The 10,209-nt window shown below is 34.7% G+C and overlaps 1 protein-coding gene across 3 annotated transcripts in view; it reads left to right on the top strand.

Moving 5' to 3' along the window:
* The window catches only part of Pof1b (premature ovarian failure, 1B), an 86,797-nt gene that overhangs the window by 47,138 nt on the left and 29,450 nt on the right, over positions 1–10,209 (top strand). The gene's annotated exons all lie outside the window — the stretch shown is intronic.

The raw sequence follows: 10,209 nt of genomic DNA, 5'->3' as shown, positions 1-10,209 counted from the left end.
AATGGAAACTGGAAATCCTTTGTTTTCTAATGCTAGAATTTGAGTCAAATAGGTCTCAGAAGCAATCTAGTTCATTCTTTATTTTTATTTTTTTATTTTTTTATTTTTTTGGTTTTTCTCCGGTACCGGGAACCGAACTCACGACCTTGCGCTTGCCAGGCAGGCGCTTTGCCGCTGAGCTAAATCCCCAGCCCCCATTCACACTATTCTTATTAGTTCAAATTACTCCTATCTACTGATTGTCTGGTCACTCTCCCCATCCTTCAACAGTTTCATCAAGCAGCGTACCATCTCCTTTGAACTTCCCACTGAGCCTTGCCCTGGAATCAACTAAGAGACCTATGGCGCCCACATAAGTGATCTTTCCCACATTCTTGATTCATGGGTTTTTGTTTCCCTTATTATTTTTTTTTTTTCATTTCTATATCTTTATTTCATGTATACTTTGGCCACTCCTTGAACTGGTGTCATCACTTGAAACTGTTTAGTAGTCTGGCATTGTGAATGTTTCTTATTCTTATGACTCTTACTTGATCTTCTACTTTCTATCTACTTAACCTTGTCCTTATGAAGCTCTCTAGCTTTCATTTGTAAGCCATGATGTTCCCCATTGTCAGCCAGTCCAACAATGCTTTCGCCAAAAGCCCATAAAATTTTGTGGTCATCTGTCCTAGCTGTGTGAATATCTTACTTTAGGTGGACTACTATCTACTTTTTCTGTTCCTAGATTTTGACTTGACTTGTTTGTGTGTGATAGTTTCCAACCTAGGCCAATTTAATCTAGTATAGATTATCTCTGTTTTGTTATTTTTAATTAATTATGATTGACTTTTTGCCAGTCTTCAATATCTTAACTTTCTCTTAACCTGCTCATACTCCAATCCCCATTGCTGCTTTTACCCTCTCTGCAGGTGTCTTGCCTTGTACTTAAAACAGGCAAGGGATCTCAAACTCTAGAATGTACCAGATTCAGTTAGAGAGTCTGTTGAAATAAATTGCCGAGGGCTGAAAAATTTGTATTTCCAAATTCCCTGGTTATCTTCATGCTACTGGAGCAGAGGCCACAATTTAAGCTCATTTTATGAACTCATCCAGTATCTCACATAACAGAAAAAAATTTCCCTATAGCTTGAGAAAGTATACTACTTTCCTTACAAGGTTAGGCTGTTAAAAACATTTCCCTAATATATCCTTTGATTAATAGGATAAATTGCTCGAATCAGCATTATTACTATTTTATGTTGATAAAATATTTAATCTTTCAATAAGTGTTTCCTTCAGACTTATTCAGGTACTATGCTAGCTAATAGAATTTTTAAAACATGCAAAGACAGAATCTCTACTTTTCAGGCAGCAGAGAGTCATTCAGAAAACTTAAGTTTCTTATACTTCTATCATTATTCTAAAAGGAAATTGCCTATATGCCTTAAATTAAATAAAATAATTATTTACATGGTGGTTCTACAATCTATGAAGCACTTTGCTTCCTATTTAATTTTCTGTGATACCTCCAGTATCTTTATAAACTGAGGACTAAGTAGGGTTTTGGCTTAATTATATTTATTCTCACTAAGTATGTGATTTAAATGTATGCATATGTCATCGATTTGCTTAGCAGGTTATACAGTTCTTAAAATGCCATGTTATATAAAAGTAGTAGTCTAACACACTAAGAATCATAAACGTGTTAAGTAACAAAGTCTGCTGTGCTACAGTCCAACTGAGTAGTAACTTTTACTTTTGTATAACAGTGAGAAACATCATTACTCATGAAACTTTAAGACAACCAGGTTATACCTATACAGCATGGGTCACCAAATCGCATAAGGATATGGTAACATTTGTGGATAAATTAGGCTACCATTTGATTAATGTTGCTTTGATTTGGGATACAGAATAGCTGTCAGACTGATTAAAACCACAGTTAATTCAGTGGGCATTAATACCTGAGAAAATTAAGTGTGTTTTAGGTACAATATGTTTTGGCTGAGACTTAAGGGAGAAAAAAATAACAGTCTCTTCTTATTGTGTACAAAAGCTAGCAAACAATCCTAGCAAATGTATAATAATATTAGGTTCTGAAAATCATTACTGCTATTGTAATGTCTATAGACATTTCATTAAAGAAATATATACAGTACCTAGTACATATTAGATTTTTTTATTAAAAATTTATTTAATAATTTTTCTATATATGTTATATCTTAAAGCATTCAGTACACAATGCAATGTTACAGTCTCAAGAGTAGCATCTAGTGTCCTTTTTATTTCTTTTGGCATTGTCTTCCAACAATACACTTTACACTGTTGTGTTGGCTTTTCCTTTTTTCTGTGGTTTTAATACATATTATTATTGAGTTGAATTTACTATACAATAACCATAATTCTAAAATAAAGATTTCTTCAGTCAGATGGTTTTGTAAATGAAATAAAGACATAATATAATTTTATATATGAGTATACTAAGCAAATGCTATAATGAAAAAAAATAGAATTTGAAGTTGCACTTGCTTGAAAGTATCAGACAGGAAAGCATAGATAACTCAGCTGAAACCAGCAACAACTTTTTATCTACTGTGTACAAGGCTCTATAATCGCTCCCACTGAGCTTTTTAAAATATGAATGGGCAAAAGTATAATTTTTGTATAGGAAAGTTTATATAACCTATAGGCTAGGAAGAAAACTTTACCTACTCTTCTCAGAATCTTATGGACCAGCCACAAGTAAGTTTAATATCTATATTGAAATTAGGACAAGAATTTCCAAGGTAGTAGTGAGATGAGTTCCATACTTTCCCTTTGAAAAACACTTATTCTTAAAAGATTTCCTTTAAAATGACTTTTTATTTACTTCTGGCTGTTTCTTTGCCTTGAGTGTGTTAGAATAATGTTTCTCAAAGACTTCTCACTTGCAGTCAGAGTCAAGGAGTTAAACAGCTTGGTCATTATTATAGCCAAACAGTGATTTGATTGAGGGTTTTTCATTGACACATGCTCAACAACCTTTAATAAATTTTTGAAGAAATACCAAATTCTTCAGGCTGATGGCACTTGTATTTCTTTGGGAAGACTCTTACCTTGGCTTTCTCAAGACAAGAACATGGCTTTAAGCCAACTCTAAAAGCTATGCCAGAACACACCCAAATACAATCCAACAAAAGAAGCTTTGAGGTGATTTAGTAATGGAAAATACTGATAACTGGAACATCCCAGTTTCAGTACTAGTCCTGTCACAGTTAACAACAGGTGGGAATTTGACTTCTCAGCCCTCACGCCTCCAAACTGTTGAACCTCACTGGATTTTCCTTTTTACTGAGTTCTACTCTACTGTTATTATAAATTGTAGACTGAAAAAAATAAGAAGGACTATACACATAATATGATTTTTTTTTGCTTCTGGCTTTTCTTTTTTTTTTTTTTTTTTGGTTTTTCTCCGGTACCGGGAACCGAACTCATGACCTTGCACTTGCCAGGCAGGCACTTTTGCTGCTGAGCTAAATCCCCAGCCCCCTGCTTCTGGCTTTTCTAACTGTACAATTATCAAAAGAAATTTTTCTCTAGATAAATGAAATATATCATTTGAATTTTAGAGATAATTTGAATACTTTTACACGGAGAAAGCAAAAGTCATATCCCAACTAAGCTGGTAATATAGTATAATGAAAATATACTAAATATGAGACAATGTTGCATCATTTCATCTTTATGTGAAGTGCATAACACTGCCTTCCAGAACATAGTAAGCAGTAAATAAACATTAGTTATTATTATGGGTTTTTTTAGAATAAAATCATTTTCCTTTCACATCTTCCTAATTTTCAAAACATATATAATATTGATCTCAATCGTTCTATGTCGCAGCCTCTGTGATTCCTGGAGTGCATTAAATCCACTACTGAGAAATCACACAAGCAAAATTTCATTAATGGCAAAATGATTCATATGTGCAAAGGATTAGGCACCTAAAAGGTCTACCAATGTGCAGCAAAATGACAAGAGAAAATTTGTGCAAAAAAAAAAAATAAACACGGCAAGATGTGGTAATACATGTTTGTAATCCCAGCACTCTGGAACACTGTGGAAAGAGGATTGCAAGTTTGAGTCGAGTGTGGGCAATTTAGTGAGATCCTGTCTAAAACTAAAACAAATACAAAAAGACTGGGGATGTAGCTCAGTGCAAAAGCCCTGAGTGCAACCCTTCATGCCCTGCTAAAAAGTATTTTAAAACAATCTGCAACTATAAAATTATCCTGTGAAATGATTATAAATGATATCAATTATCCTGTTAAAACTGAAAGGGAAGGAAATGTGATTTTCACTGTATTATAATCAGCTAAGAGAAAAATATGTGAAACACTAAATGTACACTGTATCAAATTAGTTGTTTGAAAATTCTAACAAGAAAGCTCAGCACTCGAATGACCTTGGCTAAAGAAATGTTCTCTTCTGCTTGGGAAAGCTGTCATCTTGGAATAGACACACATGGAAAAGTGAGTGGGAAGAATTGGGGACTAGTTACAGGAAAGGAAATAACTTAAAGATCAGTGGAATGACGTTGATATGACACCTAGTTCTCCAGTACGTGCCATGATTTGGATTATGTTTATTCCTGTTCATATATTATGATGTCATCTGTGAAAGGCCCTCACCAGAGCAAAACTGATGCTGCTGCCAGGCCCTAGAACCTTCAGCACTAGAACCAAATGAACCCCTCTTTTTAAATAAAATACCTAGCCTTGAATATTTAGTTATGTAACAAAAATGACAACAAAACATCCTGATATACCTTCTTACCTAGCTAATGCTGACTTCCAAAACCACATTTGAAACCACACTTTAGGCCACTCTGAGTTTGATGAGTGTGTAAGGGGGAGAACACATGGGTAATGTAAAACAATCACCACTTACATATTCATGCTTTTCCTGAATAAAGACTTGCAGAGTTTGACCATCATTTCCTGAGAGGAACCTTTCACTGAGGAGCTAATGGTCAAGATCCAGAAGTCTAGTTTGAATTGAAATATCAGCCTACAACTCTATAAGTTCAGTTTACTTGCTGCAATTTATTTGCTCTTCCTTTTGGAAAAGGTGCCATCACAATATTCTTGAGGAAATACTGCCTAGATTATTTTTGACTTTCTTAACTATTCCTCATGGGTTCCTTTAAAAGAAACATCTGTGTGAAAATCTCTTCAGAATTGGCAGGTATTTGGAATCAGACATTATCATGTAGTTGATTTATTTCAATTCCTCCAATACTTATTGAGTAGCTATAGAATGTTCAGTCAGTATCATGCTATGCTAAGATATATACCAAAAAGTATGATTCATTTTTTATCCTTAAATTTGCTTATTTTTCTTTGTGGTAGGAAGAGAGTTTTGGTAGGAAAAGACTTATGTCTGTAAAATAGTATGAAAACAATCCAAAATAATTAATCCCGAAGAGCTAAGTTAAATTGTCAGACAGTTTTAATTTTCTGGAGGTAGTAAAATGAAGAACGTGAGTAAAGACCCAGAGGCAGGATAGCATGTCATGTGCCTAAAACGTTGACTTCTGCTGTGACTGACACAGAGAACATGTTTCCTTTGGATTTTTAGCAGTCTCCTTATCTATTCACAGCTGGCCTTGAATTCATTGTGATACTTTTGCATCAGCCTCCCAAATGCTGGGATTATATGCATGGGCCAACATGCCCTGTTTATATTTTCCATATTATCCTTATCTGTGTACACTATTTATAATTTCTGTGACATTTAAACATACTAAGTGAGGTTATTAACTCTACAAGCTTATCCAACTACTTCATGCCCTCCTATAAGACATTTTACACTGTTCAGGAGATAATCATTACGTCCCTATGATCACAACTCCAAAGGGTACATGGATAAGATGATTAAAATTGTGTTATATTCATCCAGACTTTTAAAAATATGAATATGTATATATACATTTTAATAAAAACATGATAGTACACTATGTTTTGTATCCTTCAATTTTGCATACTGACCTGGCTTTTATTAACTGATTTTCTTTTTTTTATTTTGTCTTTTTGAGACAGGGTCTTGCTATGCAGTTCAGACTGGCCTTGAGCTCACTTTGTAGCCCAGGTTGGTCTTGAACTCGCAATGATCCGCCTGCCTCAGCCTCCCAAGTACTGGGATTACAGGCATGTGCCACTGCGCCTGGCTTATTAACTGATTTTCTGAGGGACAACTGGCTAAAAAATTTTCCCAATTTGAGTTATCTTTTCACTCTATTGGTAATTTCTTTTGCTGTGCAAAAGCTTTTTAATAGGGTGAAATCCTTGTTGTTGATTCTTTGTAGTATTTCCCATACAATCAAGGTTTTCTTCATCAAATCTTTGCCTACACATATGTCTTCAAGAGTTCTACCTATTCGCTCTTCCAGCAGACTTAGTGTTTTATATTTAGATCTTTGATCCATTTTAATTTTAATTTAGTGCATGGTGATAGACATGGGTCTAGGTTTAGTCTGTGGAATGTGGAAAGCCAGTTTTTCCAGCACCATTTGTTAAAGAGGCCATCTTTCTTCCAGTGAAGGGCTTTGGCCTCTTTGTCAAAAATAATGTAGCAGAGTGTATTTGGAGTTGTTTCTGCTTCTTCTAATCTGTTACATTGATCCTCAGGTCTACTTTTTTGTCAGTCCCATGCTGATTTTATCACAGTAGTTTTGTAGTATAATTTCAAGTCAGGGATTGTGAGACCCTGCCTTGGCACTGTTGCCTAGGATTGGTTTTTTGCTATTCTAGGTCTCTTCTGGTTCCAACTGAATTTTAAGAATATTTTCTCTAGTTCTGTGAGGTATGCTAATGGTATTTTGATTGGTATTACATTAAATCTGTACAGCAATTTTGGGAGTATGACTGTTTTCACTTTGTTGTTCCCGCAGACAAAAGACTGATATCTAGAACATATAAAGGACTGAAAAAAATCAGGTCTCTCAAATATAAAGATGCAGTTCAAAACTGGGCATCCTAGATTAATACACACTTCTCAGAGGAAGAAATTCAAATTACAAATAAATATATGAAAAATATTCAACATCACTGGTCATTTGAAAGATGCAAATTAAAACAATTTTGAGCTTCCACCTCACTCTAGAAAGAATGGTATTATCAAGAAATCAACCTATAAGAAATGATGGAATGGCTGTGGGGAAAAAAGAACCCTTCTCCGCTATTGATGGGAGTGTAGACTGATGCAGCCACTGTGGAAATCAGTGTGGAGATTCCTCCAAAAACTAGGATTAAAAGTCCCATTTGACCTAGCTATTCCCCTTCTGGGTATCTTCCCTGAAGAATTAAAAACATCATATCATACCAATATATGCACATCCATGTTTATAGCAGCACAGTTGGTAATAGCTAAATCTTGGGAACAACCCATATGTCCATCAACTGAGGAATTGATAAAAAAAAAAAAGATGTGGTTCTTTTATACAATGGAGTAATACTCAGCCTTAAAGAAGAATAAGTTCAAGGCATTTCTAGCTAATGGTTGTACCTTAAGACCATACCGTTAAGTAAAATAAATCAGATACACATGTGGAAATATCACATCATTTCTGTGGTGTAAGAAACCAAAAGTATAAATGACCAAAGTGTAAAATAGGTATTGAAAATAAGAAGAAATTGGTCAAAAGAAAGTGTAACTAGTGAGGGGAAGGGAGAAAGGGAAAGAAAGGGAGGGAAAAGAAAAAATGCAATAAAAAAGGATAAAATGGAAACAAAGCTTTTCAAATAAGGAGGGGAAGAGAGGTTGAAGAAGGGAAGGATTTGGGAAAAGAAGAGGAATCAAGATATAACATATGCAGATACAAATTCCTCATGATTCATATGATCACTATTCATAGCTAAATTGTACCAATAAACTTCTTCAAAGTAAAAAATATTGAAAAACTGATGTTCATGTCACAAATGTGACTGTGAAAAATGTATGCACCTTCAATCCATAGTGTTAAGTGAGGTAAATCAGACACACAAGTTTACATAATGCACTTTTTTTCTTATATGAGAAACTAAAAATATAAATAAATACCAAAATAAAAAGGCAACAGGAAACAGGAAGATAGACCATTTTACAAATGACAAAAGGACCAAGATATGGGGGGTAGGGCAAAGGGACACAAAAAGAATTAACATGTGTCATGTACATATACCAACTACACACAATGCATATACTTATTATGTACTGCAGACATGTGTTAATAAAGAAAGAAGAAAAGAAAGAAAGATCACCTTTGTTTATTTTGTGATTCTCGAGTTTGCTTCAACATTCATGGCTTGCATTCAGAGAATGGGTTGGAAAGGAAGTATCCATGGGCAAATTTAAACCATTTGTCATCTGTATACTTAAGAAGAAATGTGTTTTTATTACACTTGTTTCTATATGCACTATCAAAGATAAAATGGAGTATTACCTAAGTTACTCTCTTAGCAGTGTGTTTTGGGGATAGAGGGAAAATAGCCAGTAATAGTGAAAATATTGGTACCAAAATATATAATGCCAATAAAATGTGTCTTTTTTAGGACTCTATTTGTAATAATCTGCGTCTAGGATTTCAAATGTCTCTTAGATCTATGAATTTTCTGTACTTGGCCCAGAGCTACTCTTTTCCAAATTAGATTGCTAGATATTCATTTCAAATAATAAGTGGAAGGAATCCAATAAGGGATACATAAAACACATTGAACTGAGTGTGTTTATCTTTCTAATATTTTTTTTCTTTTTTGGTACCGGGAATTGAACTCAGGACCTTGCACTTGCCAGGCAGGTGCTTGCACCGCTCAGCTATATCCCCAGCCCTATCTTTCTAATGTAAAGACCAGCTATATCTAGGACACATAAAGAATTAAAAAAATCAGGCCCCCCAAAGTCAAAGACCCAATCCAAAAATGGGCATCTGAGATGAATACACACTTCTCTAATGAAGAGATACTAACAGCGAATAAATACATGAAAAAATGTTTAACGTCAGTAGTCATTCGAGAAATGCAAATTAAAACAACACTGAGATTCTATCTCACCCCAGAAAGAACGGCTATTATCAAGAATTCAGCCAATAACAAATGCTGGAGAGGCTGTGGGGAGAAAGGAACCGCACTCCACTGCTGGTGGGAGTGTAGATTGGTGAAACCACTGTGGAAATCAATTTGGAGATTCCTCTCGAAACTAGGATTAGACGTCCCATTTACCCCAGCTATTCCCCCTCTGGGTATATTCCCAGAAGAATTAAAGGTATCATACCAGGGCGATATATGTGCACTCATGTTTATAGCAGCACACTTTGTTATAGCTAAATCTTGAAAACAACCCAGATGCCCATCCACTGAGGAATGGATAAAAAGTTGTGGTATTTTTATACAATGGAGTATTACTCAGCTCTTAAAAAAGATAAACTCGAGGCTTTTGTAGGTAAATGGATGCAACTAGAGATGATGCTCATAAGTGAAATAAATTGGACCCAAATGGGTAAACATATTGTCTCCTTGGTGTAGGAACCTGAAAGACTAGGTAAAACTCAAAACGTACGCTAGATGATAGGAAAGGGAAAGAAATTGCTCCAAGGAAGGAATGACTGGGATGAGGGAAAGAAGTAAAAAGAAAGAAGGAAGGCAAAACATAAATATATATATGAATAGCTACGATAATTGTATTGCTGATTTCTGATGGTGTATTGAAATGAACAGTTAATCCTCACAATTTTTTATGCTCTGATCGAATTTGCATGCTTGTGTCTGGTGGTCTGAGCAACTGATTTGAAGGTAACAGTGTGCGGTGGAGTTACAATGGTGAACTCCTACCATCTTGTCTAGTGAGTCTCTGTATTATCTCTAATGTTTTATTGAAGAATTATTTTCTTACTCTCATTAATGGTTGCAGCAATCTTTTATTCTTACATCTGGTAATCTGAGCAATGTAGTTGAGGATAGCGATATGCAATGTAGCAACCACTGTTGATTTGTATTAATTTGTCTTGACACCCTGTATCACACTGAATGTTTTTGCTTTGATTTGTTTATGTTCGTGATACTGGTATGCTGCTACTGTTCTATTTCTTTGTTTGTTTGTTTCTCATTTACTACTCCATTTGAAATAAAAAATAAAAAAATAAAGACGAGCTAATAAACCAAGCATACTGTCATTAAGAATATGCAAGTCAAATGAAAGTTTTTCTTTTGCAGTTGA

The sequence above is a fragment of the Chinchilla lanigera genome, unplaced genomic scaffold (genome assembly GCF_000276665.1).
Source record: "Chinchilla lanigera isolate Chin_1 unplaced genomic scaffold, ChiLan1.0 scaffold00128, whole genome shotgun sequence".
Classification (NCBI taxonomy): Eukaryota; Metazoa; Chordata; class Mammalia; order Rodentia; family Chinchillidae; genus Chinchilla; species Chinchilla lanigera.
This window is presented reverse-complemented; position numbering and strand designations above follow the sequence as displayed.